The sequence below is a fragment of the Schistocerca americana genome, chromosome 1 (assembly GCF_021461395.2).
Source record: "Schistocerca americana isolate TAMUIC-IGC-003095 chromosome 1, iqSchAmer2.1, whole genome shotgun sequence".
Classification (NCBI taxonomy): domain Eukaryota; kingdom Metazoa; phylum Arthropoda; class Insecta; order Orthoptera; family Acrididae; genus Schistocerca; species Schistocerca americana.
This window is the reverse complement of record NC_060119.1, coordinates 506,520,454-506,545,020: the sequence shown is the minus strand read 5'-3', so window position 1 is coordinate 506,545,020 and position 24,567 is coordinate 506,520,454. Positions and strand designations below refer to the sequence as shown.

Here is a 24,567-nt window from a genome sequence, read left to right as displayed (position 1 = left end):
ACGCGTTTGACAATTTAGTGCAATTATTACAATTGTTCGTTAATCGTGTTTGAGGGAAATATTTAGTGTGAATGGTATTGTTGAAGATAAAGAGTCGTGTGTAATTTTCGTACAGTGACGAGTTTTGTATGTTTTGTAAATGATTACGCTATCAATGAAAAAAGGCAAAAATGATGGATAGTCAGAATGACGAAATTGTTGACATGGCGAGCTTGCCAACACAGGAGAACAGATGTTGAATAATGAAGTGGAAAACAATGTAATAAGTCGGGAAAATAGTCCGGAACCATTTCAAAATTTTTCACAATCAAAAACTTTTCAGAATCCGAGATTAACGACAGAAGATTCTGGAATAGTATCGAACTCAGATAGCTTTACAGCTATGACGAAGGAAACTGGTTTCGCGGGAAATGTTAGGGGTGAAAAGAATTTTGAAACAGTTAATATGGAGCAGATGATGGGTGTAATATTAAATTTTGGATCTGAATTAAAAACAGTGACAACACGGTTAGACTCACTGGGATCACAAATAGGAACAATTAAAACCGAGATGGGAACTTTGGGATCTGAATTAAAAACTGATATGGGAACAATCGAAACACGGTTGGACTCACGAATAGGGACATGTTTCAAAAATATGAAAGATGAGTTAAAGAAAGAAATCAGAGAAGAAGTACAACCGATTTTGAATTCTCACAATAATAGATTAACTGCAGTAGAGATTAGACAAAGGGAACAGGATAGAGAACAGGAAGAAAGAGATCGCGTGATAGTACAAAAATTTTCAGAATTAAATTTACAACGTGCACACGATAAGGAAGAAATATTTGAGAGAATCGAGGAATCCGTACCAAATGACAGAATAAATAATCTAACACAACAATATGAACAGTTAACTACGAAATGTGTCAATACTGAAACCCGAACCGCGACACTTACGGAAGACGTAAATAAACAGAAAGAAAAAATAGGTGACTTATCGGAAAGAGTTGAGGAGATTTCAGATAAATCGACAAATCTTAGTTTACATGGGGACAGAGATTCGGATGATACAGCTCCATTACCATTTGCAGAAACCGAAGAGTACCAGAACATAAATAAGCATGTTGAAAATCAGGGAAAATTTAATGAACGCGTTAAAAAGGAGGTTGAGGCATTACGAAAGCAAGTCAAACAAATCGAAGGAGAAATTGTAGGGAAAGACAGTAGAAGAAATTTGGAATCACAGATAGCAGAGGGGTTTGAAGAAAGTAATTTGTTTCATTAACGGGATGCAATAAGAGAGCGCCAGGCGCGCGAACTTTACAATAATCAACATTGGGACTGGGACAGGGGCGGTAGGTCTTTGTCGCCACGAGGCGAAAACTTTGACTATAAACACTTTTTGACTGTTCGGAAATTTAAGATCTTCCGCAATTCTAAGAATGTCATACATCCATGTGCATGGTTAGATCAATTTACGTACGCACTTCCGCCAAATTTGCCACTAAGTCACAAACTAGAAATTATGTGCGGCTATTAATGTCCTCAGGGGATTCACTACTCTAAGTGAATATGTGCCGTAGCGTGCATAGGGCCCCGAGCTGTAGTGGTGCTATTTCCCTTTTAGTTTTCTGTACCGCTGCCTACTCTTTTACTATTCTTTGCATCTGTCAAAACAACTCTTCGACTATCAATCTATCTAGAGAATCGGTAAAGAATAACCGGATATGACTATTTTACCTAAAAGTGATTTCGGAAATTATCGTTTGGACTTACTGTATCTTCAGCAGCATTCATTCGTAGCTTAAATGAAATTTTACCTGTTTATCTTCGTGACAATATTACTTCATATGTTGACGATATTCTTATTGCTAAACATTCTTGGAGTGAGCACAACAAAATTTTGGATTCATTATTACGTATTTTTGCACTAGTTGGCATTACAGTGAACTTGGAAAAATCTGAATTTGGTCTTTCTCAGGTGAAATTTCTTGGTCACATTATTTCTACAGAAGGTATTCTTCCTGATCCAGAGAAATTAGACGCTATTCGTAATTATGCTGTTCCTACCACAAAACGTGATGTTCGTAGTTTCCTTGGTGTCTGTAATTTTCTTAGACGCTTTGTTAGTTTGGACGATTTGGCCACACCTCGTTTTTGCGATCTATCTGGAAACTTCTTTTTAAACGAAAATCGGTCGACAACTCTGTTTGGTTAGTTTGTATCCCTGATGAGTGGGTTAATAAGCTGATTTGGTATACGCATTTCAGTTATGCACACTTTGGTCCCAGAAAGTGCTTTCATAAATTACGGGAAAATTGTTACTTCAGTAATATGGAAAAACGTATTCGATCTGTTCTTGCCAAATGCAAATTATGTCAAAAGGCTAAGCCGCCAACAATTTCTCACAGAGCACCGTTGTTTCCTATCATTCCAGCGAAATTAAAGGAGATGGCTGCAGTCGATTTGTTCGGTCCAGTGGTTCGTTCTACTAATGGTTTTGCGTACATTTTCGTAGCAGTGGAGTTGACATCAAAATATGTGTGTTTTACACCGTTACGCAAAGCAACAGCTCGTTCAGTATCTAATGCTTTCATCAAACATTTTCTTAAAGAAGTTGGTCATGTTGATAAGGTTATATCAGATAATGGATCACAGTTTCGTTCTAAAATTCGGCTTCGTACTCTACGGCGTCGTAAAATTAAACCAATCTTCATTTCACTTTTTCACCCTCAATCTAACGCTTCAGAGAGATGGATGAAGGAAATCAATAAATTGTGTCGACTTTATTGTCATCAGAATCACAGAACTTGGGATCAGTATCTTCATATTTTTCAAAACATTCTGAATGAACTTCCTAATGACTCAACTTCTTTACCACCATTACTGATATTAAAGAACAAAGCACCGACAAATCGCATTTCTGAAATCATTCCTTTTCCGCCTTCACGGAAACTGCGGCATTCTGAAGTTGTGAACATGGCTCTACAAAATACTGCATCTGCGGCTGCTAGAAGAGAGAAATCAGCTAAGCGTCCTGGTCGTTTAAAAATTTTGTCAGTTGGTCAGAAGGTATTAATTAAGTCTCATCGTTTGTCTCACAAAGGAAAAGGCTTGTGTCGCAAATTTTTTCTGCTTTATAACGGTCCATATAGAGTTCGCAAAATTATTCATGATAACACTGTTGAAGTAGAAACTCTTAAATCACGGCGCTCTAAGGGAATACATCATATATCTAACGTTAAAATTTTTGTGGAATGACATACTTTAGAGAAACTAACAGCTACGTAAACATGCAGAGAATACAAGGATACCGCACTGTGTTTTGGCGGCGGCACATATTCAAAGCAACAGTCAAGTCTGCGCGCCGCACAAGGCAGTCGTTGACCGCAAACAATTGCTTCCTACGTCACGCGCCTACAGCTCATCGAGCGCTCAGTGCAAATGCACTGACAGCCGTAAACAAATACACAGTCTAATTTCTCCGATTAAATTCAGTATAAAGCTACAGTGACTTGATGAATTATGTTATTAACATTCAGTATTTTTCAGGATACGGTTCTATAAAATATTTAAGAACTTCAGGTAAATTCTGTGCGTGTCCGACGTTAAGACGACTTGCTATCGAGAAATTTTCAGGAAGAATGTAATTTCGAAGAAAAAAGTAATAAACTAAAACGGTAACTATTAATTGAGTTCAATTTTCAGGTAACAAATTTCCACTTAGGTACGTACTTTAGAGGTAATTTGCTGCTCGCGATTACGTGATTCATACTTTGTGCTAAATTTCATGTTCTATGAATTTACTTGTGAAGCGACGTGCTTGCGTACATTTGCTGATTTTTGTCAATGTTTTATTAATGAACAGGGTTGTTATTTGTATATATTATGCATCGCTTGGCTGCACTGCTTTTTCACTGACGTCATATTTTTTTTATAATGTGCCTGCTATGCTTATTTATTTAAATTATAATTGTCACCTGATTCGTTCTGCTGTTATCTATGTAAGTTATACTTTGTGATTTATCTGCTTGCGCCTTCATGTTTACTTATTAAGATTACGTATGAACATTTATTTGCTTATGCTGATATGATGCTAATGACCTGTTCATTATGTTAGATAACACATTTGCTGTCTTGCTTATGGATTGCATATTTACACATTTCTGTTTTGTTGTCATAACTACTTTTTAATTTGGTATATAGAAATGCTGATATACTGTGAATGAACATAGAGTTTAGGTCACACTATTGTATTAATTATAGATCGTTCGCTTGGCAGAGCCTCGTTGTAAGAATTGTGCTGCATCCACTTGTTGACATTCTGTTCTCTACTGGTATATTTACTCGCTATTGCATGTTTTGCTTACGCTCAGTGCCTTATATTTTTAAGATAAGAAAATGAACTGCTATAATCCGACGAACGACATTAGTACAAGAAACTTCATAGAAGTCACATGAGCTGAGGTTTTATGGAAGCTGTATAAATTTATGCTAATAGGAAGGAAGCTAACGACATGACATACCAAAACTAGGTTTAGACCATTGACAGTTATTACACTGCATTTTTCGTGAGCAATTGAAATAGTAAGTGACACTTGACACAAAAAATACTCTACATGTGTGCTTCTGTTTGCCATAATTCTTGAAGTGGTGTACACACTGTGAAATATTATAATCATTCACACTCCGTAATCGTACTTAATTACTGAGAGTTATTCGAACTAAGTCTGTTAGAGGTCACGTATGCATTTCTTTTGTTTATAATTCATAATGAGTAGAAGATTTGGGTCAGATGGATTACACAGAGGTTGTGTGTTGACAGTGTGTCTTCGGATGGTATAGGATGATGAGGTTTACATTAGGATTTTATCTGTACTTGTTCGAGGAGACTGACTAGAGGAAAGAGTTGTTATGGAAGTGAAATGATATTGGCGATAAGGTTTATATGTGTCGACGTATTGAAGAGATATTATTGAGGTATTGAGATTATATGAAGTTGATGATTACTGGAGTTTTGGTGGACAAGAGGTAAGGTAAATGATATTGATGATAAGATTTATATGTATCGGCGTAAGAGGTATTATTGAAGTATTGAGATTATGTGATGCTGATGATTATTGGAGTTTTGGTGTATAAGAGGTAAAGTAAGTGAGGAGCATATTTTTTTTGTTGGACTATATGGAACAAGGAGGATGAAGATAGCAGACTAGAACACTCAAGTAGAAGGAAGATTGTCTACACACACACACACACACTTTGTTAAATCACTAAGCAGTACATACTTTTTTTTGAAGAGAGGAAGTATTTGCATATCTTGGCACACTGACAGTTGTTCAGCAACAGTACATTTGATTTGGCTTGGCAAACATTGGTCTTGACATGATGACTATGACGTTGACTTAACTATTATTGACTGTTATACATTGCTGCCACTACTACTTGATACACAAGATGAACATCAAATTTTGACAGAATTGCATTTACACAGTTAACACTATTCAATTACACAGTAGTACCTAATGTGGATGAAAGATGAGTGAGTGTGTTTTGTGTGTTTTCCTTTCCTAATCCTACCCACCTATCTCCTAAATATTATTTTATTTGTTTGTAGTGGCTTGCACTGACACCCATAAATATTATAGGTTTACTGATATTTGAGTATTTGTAATAGTTAATATGACAATTATCTGATATCATTTGTGTGTTTATTAGCATTTGTATGTGGATTCAAACTATTGTTCATGCCTGAACTGTCTGATCAGTGATGGTGAATATTATGAACTGTTACCTGCACTTTTTCAACATAATGGGTGCCACTTAGAAATGATTAATTTCTGCTGATGAACTGTGTGATTAGGATAGTGAATATTATGGACTGTTACTTGTACTTTTTCTACATGATTGGTGCCACTAGGACATGTTTAATTTCTGCTTATAAACTCTGGTGAACAGTGTGATCAGTGATAGTGAATATTATGGACTGCTATCTGGACCTGCTCATCATTGCTAGGTGCAACTGATGGACTGCTTCTACTGAAATGAAGTCACTTGTTGGTGTCTGCACCTGTTCAACAATGCTGGGTGTCACTAATGGAACTGCTTCTGCTGAGAAATGTGACTTGTTGCTGTGTGTACCTCTTCAACATTGCTGGGTGCCACAGATGGAACAGCCTCTACTGAAATAATGTCACTTGTTGGTGTCTGCACCTGTTCAACATTGCTGGGTGCCACTGATGGACTGCTTCTACTGAGATAATGTCACTTGTTGGTGTCTGCACCTGTTCAACATTGCTGGGTGCAACTGATGGAACTGCTTCTACTGAAATGAAGTCACTTGTTGGTGTCTGCACCTGTCAACATTGCTGGGTGCTAAAGGTGGAACTGCCTCTACTGAATTAATGTCACTTGTTGGTGTCTGCACCTACTCAACATTGCTGGGTGCCACTGATGGACTGCTTCTACTGAAATAATGACTTGTTGGTGTCTGCACCTGCCCAACATTACTGGGTGTCACTAATGGAACTGCTTCTACTGAAATGAAGTCACTTGTTGGTGTCTGCACTTGTTCAACATTGCTAGGTGCCACTAATGGACTGATTCTACTAAAATGATGTCACTTGTTGGTATTTGCACCTGTTGACCATTGCTGGGTGCTACTGCTGGAACTAATCATTGAAAGCATTTTATGTGAACATTTGTATAAACTGATTTTTTGTGTATTGTGTGAACTATTATGTAAAGTCACATGTATGAAAGAATTTGTATTGCCTACTGTATTTTATATATTAGGTTATTGAAAGGTCAGTGCAAAGCCAAAATTTTATCTAATTATGTGATATTTACGTATTAATATTAACTTTTATTTTTGTCTGTATTTTTGTGGACGAATTTGGTGGTATTTTCACCACCAATGCTGGCAAAAATACCATCAAATTCTGGCCCGTGGAGTAGGGGCATATGAAAGGTGGCTACACTGAGCCACAGCGCCAGAGATTGCGCCAAAGAGTATTATTCAGCCGCCTCCACTGGCAGTGCTTGGGGAGAACTCGTAGTAGTCAGTGCTGGTCGAGAACTCGTAGTAGCAGTGCTTGCTGTGATGTGGTAGTGAAGAGTGCTTATCGAGATGTGGCAGTAGTCAGTTCTTGTTGAGATGTGGTACTAGCGACTCGGTATGGTGATATATTGTAATGATTAGAGTGCTTTTCGTCAATACATGAAGGTAAAAAAAAAAATTTTCCTTTTCTTTTTATTATCTCAATGTCTTAAATAATGCGTCATTACAGGTTCAGTCAACAAAGCATCTGGCTTGTGTTCTTGTATTGGAGTGTAATTCTGCTTTCCTTACGCAATTATAGTATTTCTATTTTTTAATTACTTCAGTATAAATGATATTTAAAATTTCTTGTCTTATTGAAGAAGAACCGTGCCAGATGTATACGTTGAATCACACTTCCACACACAGAACAGCTACACTTGGGCTTTGTTGGCTTCGTAGGTTTTATAGTTGCTGGGGACTTAATTAATTAATTGTGTTAACGGGAATTTTCTTTCATTCTTTGTTGTTGTTCTATGCAGTCAGATTGCGTACTAAAACTAGTCAGGGCCAACCGTTTACGAAACAGCGTAATCGGACTTACAGCTACCAAAATTAAAAATTATTTTCAAACTTAATAATTAAGCCGCCATGCAACATACCAAACATTTTGCTCACAAATTTCAGTTTTATTCATACAAACACTGTGTATTTACTGCAAGTTAAATTGCGTTCATGCTAATAGTAAAGCTTCTTTCCCAAACGGTCAACTTACTTATTAAAGTAAGAGTCATCTCTTATAGCTTATATGGTGGTTAATCTGTGGACATTCTCACTTTAAGCTCCAACAGCACTTAGCCGTCATGTGTACGTCCTATCTAGCTTTATATCCTTTATATCGTGACTCAATAAGTTTCAAATGTTGGTGGGATCGCCCACCCTGCTAGTCACTGCTTGCACCATGATTTTCCTTAAATTCAGCAAAATGTTTACGCAGAAGATACAATTTGATGCTCATTTTGCATCCAAGCTCAAAAATGGCTCCAAGCACAATGGGACTTAACAGCTGAGGTCATCAGTCCCCTGGACTTAGAACTATTTAAACCTAACTAACCTAAGGACATCATACACATCCATGCCCGAGGCAGGATTCTAACCTGCGACTGTAGCAGCAACGCGGTTCCGGACTGAAGCGCATAGAACCGCTCGGTCACAGCGGCCGGCTTGCAACCAACCATTTTAAAGATCTGCAAGAGTTGTTGGACAGCTTAGGTGCAATTCTATGTTCGTTTATATCAAAGAAAGTCTTTCACAATATTTTTGAATGTCAACCAAGTGTTCAAGTTCTGTAACTGTTGCAATAAAATCTTCATCCTTAACGAACTGCTGAATCTGTGTACCAGCAAACACGTTCGTTTTTTGGTTTCTTATGACAGGATAGGAAATGATGAAGTGAGATACTCGAGACCGTCTCCTTCAATAGAGAAAGCTTCAACAAATTGCGCCTTGAGAACCAATGTGCTGGGGTGGAAATATAATGTCCTTTCTGTCGGATAGTGGCTGATGTAGAATTGTTTGGATGACCAGATTTCAGGTCAGATCTTGGTGGCCAATTCTATTACACCAAATGCCTCTCACGAACTTTACTGTCCCTCATCTATAAATAACAGGGATACCTAGTATTTCCGTGTTGCTGACCAAGGAGGAAACCGACCACTTCAAGGTCAACACAGGTGATCCATTGTTAGATGCGGTATTGCAGTATATCAGTGACTCTCTTAACGTCTTTATATTCTTCAAGCAAACAAACTGAATGGCCTATTGGTACTGCACTAAATAAATTTCCATTGTGGGGAGGGGTAGGGGCCATAGCATACTTCACTCTCCGTTTTGAGCTTTGATGAACAATTGCCATGCAATTTATAGCCTGAAATTCCCAAGTATCCCGTTAAACCAAATACGTATTGGCAATATACAAATCCGTCATCTCTTGTAAAGTATTGCAAAAAAGTACTTTCTCTTAGTCGAAACTAGCTTACCTCAGCTCCTCTTTCAAAGAAGTTTTTCTTGTCCAGTCTTGATGCTAACAATTCAGACTTTTTCAGATAGTCCCAAATCTCGTGCAAAGTCGCTCAACTCGTGCTCCACAAATCCTTTCACTGGTAACATCTTCGTCGTTGGGGTCACTTCGATATCCACCAGATCCGCACTGCTGTGTTTCCAAGGAGGCTAATTATTTCACAACTGGCAATGGAATTTCAGCTGAACAAGACACAGGGCGCATACAGGGGATAGGCAAAATAATGTGAAAATCTGTAATTACTTGGGAGTGGTATATTAATAAGGCGTTAGACGCCATGTGCCCGTAATACAGCTGCGGTTCTTCTTGGAATACTGGCGTATAATGACTGTTTATTCTCCAGTAGAATGTTATGCCATTCTGCGGTGAGAACCTTTTCTAACTCCACTAGTGACGAGGGAGGTGGAAACCTGATCCGGAAACTACGCTCCAATACCACCCACAAGCGTTCGATAATGTTCAAGTCCGTGGACTGTGTTGGCCAGGGTAGACGCTGCAGTTCAGTTGCATGCTCCTCATACCACGATTGTAGAGTCCTGCCTGTGGGAATGGGTGCACTGTTGTCCCGAAGTGTGGCACCATTGTTGGGAATGTTACGGCGTAAAATCAAGCTCCAGAACGCCAGTCGGAAGCGAGAGCGCAGAGAGGGCTGCGGAGAAGACGTCAGCCAATTGCAAACTGACCGATCCCTCTCTAGGGTGACAACGCGACAGCAGCGGCATCTATGTGAAAAGAACGTAAGCGCCGCTCCCGACTGGCCGCGGTCCACACCTACAGCAACATCAATAATACGCACTTCAGGACCAGCGACACAGGAATTGTACATACTGATGGGATTTCTTATTTGCATGTCGCCCTTTCCTGGCGACACTTTTGAGTTATTATAAAAGTTATGCACTGTCGTCGCTCATTCCGAAATAAAACTCGTGACTGCGGTTTGTTTGAATTGTTGTGTAGCGATTCGAGAAAGCAGGTTTCTATTCAACGAGTAGGCAGGATTCAACACTGGCGACGAGTATTGAGAAGAAATTAGAGCCTAGCTGCCAGATGTTTCTTTCACGTTTTGTTGGCGCCTTAGTTTGTCTTTTCTTTGCAGGGTGTGTATACTTCCCGTAACAGTGTCTCTCATCGTGTTTTTTCTAATCAGTGTTTCCACACGAGCGTTGCAGAAATTTGCTTCTGTACTTCTTTTTCTTGCTTGCCTTGTCTGTTCATTGCTTTTGCCTCTCCCACTACGAGCAACCCACCTCATCCATCTCCTGCTAGGGCGCCTCAGCTGCAAGCGATAGATGCAGCGCCGCTAACACTAATGTCAGACGCAACAGATTGCATCGTTGCTCTACACGGCACAGCAGCTATTGGCGAATAAAACTACAAATATAGCGTAAAATACACCTACTGTAGCTCCGAGTGCCATACCACCATGAACAAGACGAGTAATGGTTCAAGTGGTTGCAGTAGTTTGAAGCCCACGTAAATTGCTCACAACGCACCACCAACCGTGAAAATTCATTACTTTTTCTCAACAGTAGGAAGTGTAGTGTTTCACCTCTTTCGGAAATTATTCTTTAACTCAACTCTGAGTGAACTTTCCTACGAGCAGGTTGTAGATTCGCTAGCTAACTATTACCATCAAATAAAACTTATCGTGAGTGGGTAATAGATTTTCAGAGTATTACGAGTAAATGCAAATTCAAATGTGCTTTTGCTGCTTTATATTCAGATGCTATCTTACGTGTTGCGATTGTGTACAATATAACTGATGTCAGACTTTGAGAACAGATTTTGAAACAGATTCATCATTTCAGCACGGCTTGCATACATCAGTACGACTGGGGTGCCATGTCGACCGATAATTCTGAGTAGCCACCAATTTTTCAGGTTGAGTTGCCTCTTGCAAGCGGCTAGCCCATTAGGCAGCAACAGCCTGTACGTGACACGTACATGCAAATAGTTCTCTTCACAGGCGAACCGAATTAAGTCATGCCACTGGTACTGTTCATGGCGCAAACCCCAAGACTGCCCGTCCAGACAAGCACAGTGCAACGCTTGTGGCAAGAAACTACACATACAACTCGTACGTTTGCAATGGAACAAACATAAGAATTCTGCCCACTCACATAAATTTAGTCTCAAGGTCTATGTGATTCATGCAGTGTAAGCAAAGCCTGCTGCAAGCGTTAGCAACACTAACAAGCAAACAGTTTCTTCAGTGCTACGCCAGTCCAACAAGCTTTTTGTTCATTTGCATATGTGTGGAAAACGCATGAAATTTTAGTTGGAAAAACATGCCTCTGTCACATTGCTGAACTGTAACACATGTGAATTGTTAGGCTGCTCACTGCTGTCTAAAAACAGCACACACCTGACGGCTTATAATGGACAAGACATTCCCATTCTCAGAAAATGTACTTTTCCTGCCATGTATCGCTCGCATAAGCGAACTGCGACTTTTACTCTACTACAATCACCCAATTGTGAGAACACATTTGGCCTTGTTTCATTTTATTTGTTTGGCTTTACAATTCAGGACAATGTGTTGTCAGTGACTGCATTCAATGCTAAAGAATACCCTGAACTCTTTTCTGGAGGTTTAGAGAAGGCTAACGATTTTGTTGCATATGTTACTATGGAAGACAAAGTTCAGGCGAGAATTTTCCGGGCCAGTACTGTTCCTATTGCATTACGAGACAAAGTTGCTGCTGAATTTCAAGAAGGGCGGGACAGCGGAGTTATTGCGCTCATATCAGCTAGTCAGTGTGCAAGTTCACTGGTTTTACTCCCCAAACCTTCCGGTCCTATTGGCATAAGTGTTGTCTTTAAGTTTACAGTCAACCCACAAACTGTGATTAATATTTATCCATTGCCACACCCAGAGGATCTTATCGAGAGATTAGCTGCTGGTCGCGACTTTTCCAAAATTGATTTGCGCGATGCTTATCTTCAAATACCGCTAGATGAAGAATCTCAAAAAGTGTATGTTGTGAACACTCATTTGAGCTTGTTTAAATACCTGCGTTTGCCTTTTAGTAGTGCTTCTGCACCCACCATTTTCCAATGGCATTTGAGACAGGTGACTGTTCAAGTACTAAACTGTTCAAACTACACTACTGGCCATTAAAATTGCTATACCAAGAAGAAATGCAGATGATAAACGGGTATTCATTGGACAGATATATTACACTAGAACTGACATGTGATTACATTTTCACGCAATTTGGGTGCATAGACCCTGAGAAATCAGTACCCAGAACAACCACCTCTGGCTGTAATAACGGCCTTGATACGACTGGGCATTGAGTCAGACAGAGCTTGGATGGCGGTTACAGGTACAGCTGCCCATGCAACTTCAACACGATATCACAGTTCATCAAGAGTAGGGACTGGCGTATTGTGACGAGTCAGTTGGTCCGCCACCATTGACCAGCCGTTTTCAATTGGTGAGAGATCTGGAAAATGTGCTGGCCAGGGCAGGAGTCGAACATTTTCCGTATCCAGAAAGGCCCGCACATGACCTGCAACATGCAGTCGTGCATTATCCTGCTGAAATGTAGGGTTTCGCAGGGATCGAATGAAGGGTAGAGCCATGGGTCGTAACACATCTGAAATGTAACGTCCACTGTACAAAGTGCCGTCAATGCGAACAAGAGGTGACCGAGACGTGTAACCAATGGCACCCCATACCATCATGCCTGGTGATACGCCAGTATGGCGATGACGAATACACGCTTCCAATGTGCGTTCACCGCGATGTCGCCAAGCATGGATGCTATCATCATGATGCTGTAAACAGAACCTGGATTGATCCGAAGAATGACGTTTTGCCGTTCGTGCACCCAGGTTCGTCGTTGAGTACACCATCACAGGCGCTCCTGTCTGTGACGCAGCGTCAAGAGTAATCGCAGCCATGGTATCCGAGCTGATAGTCCATGCTGCTGCAAACGTCGTCGAACTGTTCGTGCAGATGGTTGTTGTCTTACAAGCGTCCCCATCTGTTGACTCAGGGATGGAGACGTGGCTGCACGATTCGTTAAAAAAAATGGTTCAAATGGCTCTGAGCACTATGGGACTTAACATCTATGGTCATCAGTCCCCTAGAACTTAGAACTACTTAAACCTAACTAACCTAACGACATGACACACATCCATGCCCGTGGCAGGATTCGAACCTGCGACCGTAGCGGTCACGCGGTTCCAGACTGAAGCGCCTAGAACCGCACAGCCACACCGGCCGGCCACGATTCGTTACCGCCATGCGGATAAAATGCCTGTTATCCCGACTGTTAGTGATACGAGGCAGTTGGGTACAGCAAGGCGTTCCATATTACCCTCCTGAACCCACCGATTCCATATTCTGCTAACAGTCATTGGATCTCGACCAACGCGAGCAGAAATGTCGCGATACGATAAACCGCAATCGCGATAGGCTACAATTTGACCTTTATCGAAGTCGGAAACGTGATGGTACGCATTTTTCCTCCTTACACGAGGCATCGCAACAACGTTTCACCAGGCAACGCCGGTCAACTGCTGTTTGTGTATGAGAAATCGATTGGAAACTTCCTCATGTCAGCACGTTGTAGGTGTCGCCACCGTTGCCAACCTTGTGTGAATGCTCTGAAACGCTAATCATTTGCATATCACAGCATCTTCATCCTGTCGGTTAAATTTCTAGTATATTATAATTGTCCAACGTATACCCGTTTATCATCTGCATTTCTTCTTGGTGTAGCAATTTTAATGGCCAGTAGTGCAACATGGGGCACCATGTCAAATGGGTTTTGGAAATCCAAAAATGTGGAATCTACCTGTCTCGCTTCATGTATAGTTTTTCCGTCCTGATTGTAGAACGGCTATTACTCTTGATTTCCTAAAGATTACGCCTATTTTACTCCGGATACCATTTACCTTGTATAATTTTGCATTATCGGACGTTTGTTGAATGTAATGTCATGTAAAATGGTGCACATATGTCTTTCACACGACTTAACACAGCACCAGTATTCGAGTGAGTAATGCGGAGAAGTCTGTGACCCATCGGGAAATGTTAAGTAAGATGGATTACAGCGAACACCAGCTCCTCAGCTCGCTGTGTCCGTCGTCGATGCCGGATGCAGGAGAGAGAGTGAAGGCAGTGGCGGCGTGGCGGACCAGAATGCATGGCGCGCGCCGTAATGGACGCCAGCCCAACTCGAGCGCTCTCCGAGCCCGTATTTCACGGCAGCCAGGGTGCCGTGGCGAGGTCGCACGTCCTTCACGGGACCACTGCGCGTCTCTAGCCACTCCACACGTTCTCCTCAGAGGCAATATCTTTTCCTGTCTTAGTACAAAGCACGAATGTTGTAACAATTCATCAGCCTTTTGAGAGTTTAATACTGTCTTTCACCCAATTCCGGTCTATTGTCCACATTTTCTGCTCGATATATCCGATGTACAGAGGTGGCTATAAAAACTGCAACACCAGGTGGGATAGAAAGTAATTATACTCCATCTATTGGCCTTGTACAGTACAGTAGCTAGAATACATTATTACATTACAATACGTTGTGGTGTTAGCACACAGAACTGCCACCTTTGGCATTCATTGTGAACTTAATTCTACTGCGGCGTGAACTTAAATTCTGTAATAATTTATTTAACTTTCTGAAGGTATCTGTCCATAAACATTTACGTCATCCACATACCTGGTGTACCATGGAGTTGAGAATAGACTGAATCAACCTTTTAGACATTACCATTGGTATCAGCGAGCGAAAGCCTTCATTTAAGATGTATCGGAAAGTAGGTTCTACAGACACACAATGCCTGACATTACCAAGCATCCCGTGCAACAGACAAACATGAATCCTTCCATTCTATGGTGCACCACCTACTATCAATACCACAAAGCCAATCAGATTTTGAAAATGAATAAAACAGCTAAAGAAATAGCATACAACAATGTATATATTTCTATCCTAATTGATGACGAAGAAAGACGTGTAAAGAAGAGTAAGATGACAGCACTTCTGTATCATCCCCAGAAAGTACGAACTACACTCATAAGGAATGAGACCTGTGTTACATCTAGATAGGACCTGACAAGTATTTGCGAACAAACTAATATCCAGGTATTATACTTCAGTCTTTTGAACTAGGGATATTGTTCTCCAGATTGCGTTCAACATTAAAGAAAACTTTCCGTCTTTAGAACAGGGTGATATTTATGGCATCTCCTGCAATTTGTGTGGAAAATTACATGTACATCGATTGGCACGGTTATAATTACCAGACTGATTATTAAAGGATCTGAAGACTGGAAAAGAGAGATTCAACCTTTGCTGAACATGCTTTGAATGATTGTCATCCTTGTGATATTAAATGTGACGTTCTCGAAAGAAAACTAACATTGCTCGAAAATCTAGCCAGAATAATCACCACTCGAAGAAACCTACCTTATCCTTAATGACCAAAGCAGTTTCATTATTCGTCTTAATAAAGTAATAGCAACATACGTTATTTTTTTCTCACCATTAGATACGATGCATGTTATTACTGTTCGACACCCACTTCTCACAGACTCCTTTTTCCCCTCTGACCCCTCCCATCTTTTTCGACCTGTTCATTACATTGCAAGCTATTTTGTCCATATAACACAGCTATCAATGGCGATACTCAGATATACAGCATTCTTTGCCTACACGTTCTTATACTCTCAATCGTCGAGTATAAAGCAATATAAGACATATTTGTTTATAGATTCTTAGTGAATTTCATTATGTTTGTGTATTTATATAGTTATGTAGTTGTAAAAGGTCACGTGCATTTCGAAAAAGCGATCTTTGTAGTGTTACAAACTCTGGTTAATGATGTGTTACTTTAAGCTCTCTGAGAATGACCTAGGAAAACGAAACTCGGTCAAACGAACTACGTAATACATATTATTGTTGAACATCAATAATATGTATGTAATATTTTTAAAAGTCGTTGTTTCTAACATGTACCGACCGAATACTCTGTATATATTAATCAATAATTTACTTTTATTGAGGAAAGAAGGTAATTCTCAGAAAAGCTCAGTGAAGGGATAAATTTTTAGCTCCTGCGTAGTAAACATGTAAACAGCACGAAATGTTATTTACTACATTTCTGATACGAAAACGAGGGTACTGCCAAAGACATCTCATGAAATTCTTGGGACGCTTCTCTACGTGATCCATCACTGTCATAATCGTCTGCGAGTCGCTGCAGTGTTGATCTACTGCGATCTCCATTTCCTAGCAAATGGCAAAAGTTCTTGTGAAAGGCCCACTTCCTGAGAAAAGCATCTCCATACCGTTTTCTTTACTGACTTAAATGTCAGTTTCAACAGTATACATAAGCAACAAGCGGATACTTGTGTTCCAGTGTCTGCCTTAAATGGAAATATCACGTTCCTAACTGATTAACTGTTGGACCATTCACGGCTGTATATTTTTCTCGAGGAAATTTCAACTACCGCAAACGGTGCTTTCAGGTGCCGAGGAAATGTTAGAAAATTTCCTGACTCTGTATTGGAACAGGCCCGCTCTACTTTGTGAAGGAACAGAATATAAAAATGTAGGTACAAGTCACAGACGTAAACAGATATTAAGAAACAAGCGCACACACAAAATTGTTTTACAATTAATGAAAACAATTTCACTTCTTTTACCTTTGCTAGAAGGAACAATAGGAAAACAGCTGATTAGCCACAAATAAACCTACACCTGTATTTTCATCTCTGATTTACTCCAGAGGCAACAGGTTTCGGCATTCCATTATGTCTCCATCAGGTACTATGAGCAAAATACTAACAGCAATACAACACCTGAGGTCGCACAAAATTGCAGGTAGCGAACTTCATATTAATTGTACATTATAATTATATAAACATACATTAATGAACCTATAGCTAAATGTAACAACCCTGAATAATAAAGTTTAAAAGTAGTATCACGCAGTGTAAAGCAGACTGTTCGATTTCAATGAATAAGCAAACACGATGGAATTGAGAATCCGCTTTATTAATTTTGTTTTTATGTATTTGATTTTCTCGATCGAACATTAAAACACCAGTATGCGCATTTGCTCGTATAGAGTTTGAATCCGATCAAGATTATCTTTGCTCTGACGCCACACGCTGCATATGACATGCTTTATCTACTACATATTCGATGTTTCTGTCTATTTCCACTAAGACACTATTTAAATAAAACTATGTAACGATGGCCTCCTACTGGCTCTTCGTGGAGGCTTACTTTCTGTGGTTTACTGCTTTTATTGGTCCAGTTTTTTGGGTGGCAATTTTATGTAATCGTATCTTATTTTATTCCTTAATCCCTTTTAGTAAGTAATATAACTGTAACCTACACATATTGCTATCGTGGTGTAAATTAAAATTTACTATGCTCGACTGATACATTTACCTATAGGTTTGTTATCGTATTTTTATATAATGATAACGTATAATTCGCATGAAATTTGTTGTCCACAATTTTGTGTCACAAAGTTTCTTTACTACATTGTTCATAGGACCAGATTATGTCCATGGGGCCTGATGATGGTATAATGGACTCCCAAAATCAGTTGCCTCTGGAATAAAGCAGATGAAAACAAAGCTGTTGGTTTATTTATTTCGGTTGTAGTAATAATAAAGATACTTTCAGTTCTTCGACTCCAAACAAGTTTTCGATTTGTTACTTTTGATTTTAAGGTAAATACCAGAACTGGAACCTTATTTTTATTTATAGTTGGTAGTATCTTGTGTCCTGTTGCCTGATCGTCTGGTTTTGACTGAAAGGAACCGCGGCTCTTAATGTGCCGGATCTCAAACAGACCGTTCTACGCACTGGAGTAGGAAAATGAAGATGAATAAATAAATAAATAAATAATGCGGCCAGGAAGCTGATGAGTTCACTATGTATCTGGTGAATGCAGATTGTGTTATATTATATCGGTTTGTATAATGGTTATCACAAAAACGAGCTTTTGTGGCACAATACACTGATGTGACAAGCCAACGGGTAGCGACATGAACAAAAGAGAGTATCGCTTACGCATGGTATGTAAGGGCGCTGCATTGGTAAAGCTGTCACTTATTCTCAGGCGATTCATGCGAGAGGGTTTCCACATGATTATGGCCCTAGGACGGGATTTAACAGAATTTGAACGAGGAATGATACAGTATGGGGCATTCCATTTCGGAAATGGTTAAGGAATTCAGTATTCCAAGATCCATACTGTCAAGAGTGTGCCGAGAATACCACATTTCAGGCAACACCTATCACCATGAACAACGCAGTGGCCGACGGCCTTCACTTAACGACCAAAGACGAGCGTCTGCGTAGAGCTGGCAATGTTAACAGACGAGCAACTCTGCAAGAATTAACCACAGAATTCAGTGTGGGACCTGCGATGATCGTATCCATTAGAGCAGTGATGCGGAATATGTTGACAATGGGCTACTGCAGCAGACGACCGACGCGAGTGCCTTTGCTAACAGCACGACATCGCCTGCAGAGCCTTTTCTGGACTCGGTTGAACTCTAGACGACTGAAAAACTGTAGTCTAGTGATATGGATCCCGATTTTAGTTGGCAAGAACTGATGGTAGAGTTCGAGTGTGGCGCAGCCCCTACGAAGCCATGGACCCAAGACACTGTGGAAGCTGTTGGTGCCTCCATAACGGTGTGGGCTTAGTTTACACGGAGTGGACTGACTCCTGTGCTCCAGCAGAACCAAGTGAGGCCATTTGCACACATCAAAAAAGTTTTGTACCACCCCGGTTCCGAGAGTTCCGGAACTCGTACAGAAAATAGGAATAGAGATCAAAATAAACATCATTTCCGCCCTTTTTATTGCTCACGAAAACCACACATTGCACGTTGTTCCACTATAAAGCAAGACCTTCAGAGGTAGTGGTCCAGATTTCTGTACACACCGGTACCTCTAACACCTAGTGGCACGTCCTCTTGCATTGATGCATGCCTGTATTCGTCGTGGCATACTATCCACAAGTTCATGAAGGCACTGTTGGTCCAGATTGTCCCACTTCTCAACGGCGATTCGGCGTAGATCTCTTACAGTGTTTGGTGGGTCACATTGTTCATAAACAGCCCTTTTCAATTTATCCCAGGCATGTTCGATAGGGTTCATGTCTGAAGAACATGCTGGCCTCTCTAGTCGAGCGATGTCGTTATCCATAGAAAGTCATGCACAAGATGCGCACGATGGCGCGAATTGTCGTCCATGAAGGCGAATGTCTCGCCAATATGCGGCCGATATGGTTACACTATCGGTCGGAGGATGGAATTCACATATCGTACAGCCGTTACGGAACCTTCTGTGACCACCAGCAGCGTTCGTCAGCTCGACAGCTCCACATAACGCCACCCCCAAACAGCAGGAAACCTCCACCTTGCTGCACTCGCTGGGCAGTGTGTCTAAGGGGTCCAGCATGACCGGGTTGCCTCCAAACACGACGATTGTCTGGTTGAAGGCATATGCAATACTCATCTGGAGAGAACTTGAGGCCAATCCTGAGCGGTCTATTTGGCATGTTGTTGGGGCTACCTGTACCGCGCTGCATAGTGTCGTGGTTGCAAACGTGGACCTCGCCTTGGACGTCGAGAGTGAAGTTGCGCATCATGCAGCCTATTGCGCACAGTTTGAGTCGTAACACGACGTCCTGTGGCAGCATGTAAAGCATTATTCAATATGGTGGGGTCGCTGTCAGGGTTCCTCCGAGCCATAATCTACAGATAGCGGTCATCCACTCCAGTAGTAGCCCTTGGGCGGCCTGAGCGATGCATACCATCGGCAGTTCTGTCCCTCTGTATCTCCTCCATGTCCGAACAACATCGCTTTGGTTCACTCCGAGATGCCTGGACACTTGTCTTGTTGAGAGCCCTACCTGGCACAAAGTAACAATGCGGACGCGATCGAACCGCGGTATCGACCGTCTAGGTATGGTTGAACTATTGTTTTTGTTTTACGCAACCATTGTTTTTTGTTTTAGACACCCTCCTTCGCAGTGGAATGACTGGAAGTGATCGGCTGTCGGAAACCCTCCGGCTAATATGTCCTGCTCATGCATCGTTGTTTACATCTTTTGGCTGGTTTAGTGACATTTCTGAACAGTCAAAAGGACTGTCTCTGTGGTACAATATCCACAGTCAACGTCTATCTTCAGCAGATCAGGAAACCGGGATGGTGACAAACTTTTTTTGACGTATGGAATTTGAATGGATGACAATACACCATGTCACTGGGCCGATTAGACTGAAGAACATTCTGGACACTGGGGCAGTAAATCCTCTACCGGCAACACCAATTATGGATGGCTACAGAGGCATCCGGGCTCAACATTTTTTAATTGGACTTCCAGCGGCCTTTTGGGTCCATGCCACAGCGAGTTGCAGCACATCGCCGGGCTAAAGTATGTCCGACACCATATTAGGAGTTATCCCTTGACTTTTGTCAGTTCAATGTATTTTCTAAAAACAATAAGACCAAGAAATTGTATTGGCCATTTTTAGGTTTACTGTGAACTCTGGAATCATTGTTTTTGATGAGTCTAATACGACATGCAAAACAAAAATTATAGGCAGAATATCAGTAGCACACAAACAAAAACGGAAGTCGATTAGCTAAGCAACCAAACTTTCTGTGTAAACATTGCTTTAAAAATATGATTATGTGGTAATTTTCTCTCCATTTAATTTACATTTAGTGACACCTCATAATTAAGACAACAGCGAAGTGAACGTCGGATATAATAGTAGTTTTCTCCATGGGAATAATTTCGAACATTTTTGCTGTATTAAATTTCCCATAAAATTGAATATTTTTCTGTTAATGTGTGTTAATGACTATCGTTTTGATCTCGTTATGACATTGCGACCTTCCACTCACAGTCACCACTGACTTAAATGAGTTATCCCCTGTATTTTTCTTTTTGAATTCATTTCGATCCTTACCGTGATTTTGTCACGAACAGCGAAGAGAGAGGTGCTCATGTGTTCATAGATCTTGAAGTACTCACTTTAGGGCCCTTGTCTGCTGCACATTTTTTCTTGTTTTTGCCCATATTACCACCTCTCAAAACACACAAAACAAGTAGCTTGCTGTAGAAGAGGTTTATTTCTTAGTGCTGATAAGAATAAAGGTACGCGTTTTTAAGCTAGACTTCTTCCTTTCAGTTGGTCGTTCCTGTTATATCACTGAATACTGATCATTCCTCTTGGGACAGCTTGCATATTTATGCTTCTTTCAGTTGAGATACTGTGTTTATGCCCACTTTGGTTCATTGGGGTAAGCTGCATCTATTTACAGTATTTCTTCAAGAAAACCTTGAATGTTACGTAATTTGATTTGAGTTCTGTTTACGATTATCGTTGTCTCTCAACACTGTGCTAACTCTATGGACTCGTACATAAATATATTGTAAATTAAGTATAAAATTATGAAGCACAAACTTTTCTATACGGCGTGTATGCCGTTAGGAGGCTGCCCACTTTGTTACCAGTTAGAGCTTCCGTGTCGCTCGAACCAGTAGAAACGGAATCAACTTCCACACCAGTGAATATCGCCACTGCATATATTAGACTGTGCAACAGGGATACATATTTTGTGGGGAATGTAACTTGTGAGAAACAAATTAATGCTTCCCCAGTCTCCCTGTTCCCGCCAAGATGTTCTGGATATATTTACTGTTCAAATGTGTGAATTTCAAAGGCACCAAACTGCTGAGGTCTTTGGCCTATAGTCTTACGCACTACTTAAACTAAGTTATGCGAAGAACAACACACACACCCATGACCGGGGGAGGACTCGAACCTCCGTTGGGAGGGGCCACGCAGTCCGTGACGTGGCGCCTCAAACCTCGCGGCCACTCCGCGCGCCTAGGTATTTGCTGATGTGAAGGCATGTACTGGAATTGGTAATCCCCTCGCGGCCCGCTGGGATTTGCCTGGACAGGTCGTCGCACACAGTGGGTTGGATCTGAAACAGCTCATAAATGGCTGTCCACTTTCACTAATTATATCATCCCGTAAAGGGAAAATATCATAAGATTAAAGGTAGAGACACACAAAAGTCGTCTTACGAATGTAATTCATAGTGTTTTCATTTGTAGCTCAAAAAAATAAAGTTATGTGTGTCTACCTTGACTGCAGCCATGTCTCTACTACGAAAAAAAAGTTACTGACGTAATGTAACTTTTTCGAGTTGATAAAGACAACTTTGACTACCCCTTCTGTGATGAAATAAAACAAAGATTATATCAAGAGAGTATTTCAGTGCTCACCTAAGGTTTTTACCCATTTGCTTTCGTGAACGGTTCAAGATAACGAAACAAGGATGTTGGCAAACGGTAGTAGGCACGGGGACGCGTAATTTTGATTCATGGGTAATAATCTCTCCTCAGGTCACGAGCGAGATAGTGAAGCAAGTACGATTTTGCTTAAGTGAACGAAATACTGTTTTGAAAGGCATGCGAAACCCTCTAAAAGTCGATTACAGTGATATATCAACATGTATATGTGGGCGTTTACGCGCCGCTTCCATATTCAGGAAGGCACGACTGGCCCCGGCTGGAATCCGCTCGCCGGATTAACGAGGAGGGTGGGTGTGGCGTCCGGCCTGAATGTGGGCTTTAGGCAGTTCGCTGCATCCAGCTGAGTAAATACCGGGTTGGTTCGTACATCCTGCCTCTGTTGCCCGATACGCAAACATTTCGAAAACTGTCTCACACTTGAACATGTGCTTACTCTAGAAACTGTTGGATGAGGTACACGAATTCCGCCCCGCCCCCGAGAGGGGAGTGGGAGATAAGGGGTGGCGACTGGCAGGGCATGCAGCCACCCGGTAAAATTGCTTTAGCCCATATAGCAATACTGACCCCGCAGGATAACGGGACAAGTTAAGGATGCAAAAGAGGAAGAATACTGACGATAAAGCTCTTCACCAAGGCTATCCGAGAAAAGTCTTAAAATTGAAAGTAGGGAGGCCCCTCTCTGTAGCCTCCCTCAGGCCTTCAATCAAGTCGTTTGACGGTTTACGCGTTTCCATTCATACACTGCCGGAAAAGTAATTGCAACCCTAAAAAGAAGTTGTGCGAAGTAGAGGAAAATTGTTAGTCATGTTCCTACATCTAAAAGACGATGTGTATTCCAGTTTCACGGCAGTCGTATAGTATGGCGCTAGTAGCCCTATTCTGGGGCTGGAAAACAGGCTTGCCTTAAATACACGCTGTAACGGTCGTTTGTGCGGTTACCTGTGAGAATGGACGTGTTGAGTTGATGCCAGTAAATAATGCCTTTAAGGCAACAAAGAAGCCATTATCAGCTCCTCATTGAGTTTGAACAAGGTCATGTAATAGGGCTACGAAAAGCTGCGCTATTGCAGAAAAACTTGGCAGGAATATAACCGCTGTACATGATTGCTGGCAGCGGTGGTCACGAGAATGCACGGTGGCAAGGAGATCGGGCTCCGGGCGGCCAGCAGAGGAAAGGCCATCGTGTTCGGTGCATGGCTCCGGTGCATTGTACCGCATCTGCAGCAGCAATTTGGGCAGCAGATGCCCCACAGTGATACAACGAACCATTACAAATTGGTTGTTCAAGGACGAGCCAGGCTCCCAGCAGTGTGCACTCCACTGACACCAACCAACCACCATTTGCGACTTTAGCGATGTCGAGCGAGAGCTCATAGGAGGGCACGATGAGGGTTCCCTGTGATTATTGGCAAAAGGTGCTTCTAAAATTACAATGAAATGAACACCCTCAGCTGCTTACAGGCGTTGATATACGTCAACGGGGACAGATGAAAACGTGTGTCCCGACCGGGACTCGAACCCGGGATCTCCTGCTTACATGGCAGACGCTCTATCCATGTGAGCCACCGAGGACACAGAGGATAGCGCGACTGCAGGGATTTATCTCTGGTACGCCTCCCGCGAAACCCACATTCTCAACGTATTGTCCCGCACTACATTCGTAGTGCCCCTGCCCATTATACTCATTACTCGCGGCGCCTTGCCGATTCCCGTAAGAGTTCGGGCACTGTTTGTGCAATGGCACAGAAGAAGAAGATGGACAAGTGGCCGGTGAGCCTTAACTATATATACGTATGTCAACGCCTGTAAGCAGTTGAAGGTGTTCACTTCATTGTAATTTCATTCTAACGAGCTGCATGGTCACCGATGGTATCTGTTCTTTCGGACATGTCCGAAAGAACAGATACCATCTTAGTATATAAAAGGTGCTTCTGCTTCGGTGCCAGTGACGACCGTACGTTGGTTAGCAGGAAACCAATTGAGGACCTGCACCTAACTGTCTGCGTGCAAGACACTCTGGACCTATACATGGAGTTATGGCCTGGGGTGCGATTTCGAGGTCATTCAAAGCACCCTGACTGCAAAATTGCACGTCAGTCTGGTGATTCGACCGGTTGTGCTGCCGTTCATGAAA

The 24,567-nt window shown here is 41.5% G+C and overlaps 1 protein-coding gene and 1 non-coding gene across 2 annotated transcripts in view; both read right to left on the bottom strand.

Annotated features, from left to right (window-relative positions):
* Positions 1-24,567, bottom strand: part of LOC124624337 — a 558,871-nt gene that overhangs the window by 367,897 nt on the left and 166,407 nt on the right. The gene's annotated exons all lie outside the window — the stretch shown is intronic.
* Trnat-ugu lies at positions 23,932-24,006 on the bottom strand. Its single transcript has one exon. It is a non-coding gene; the product is annotated as a tRNA-Thr (tRNA).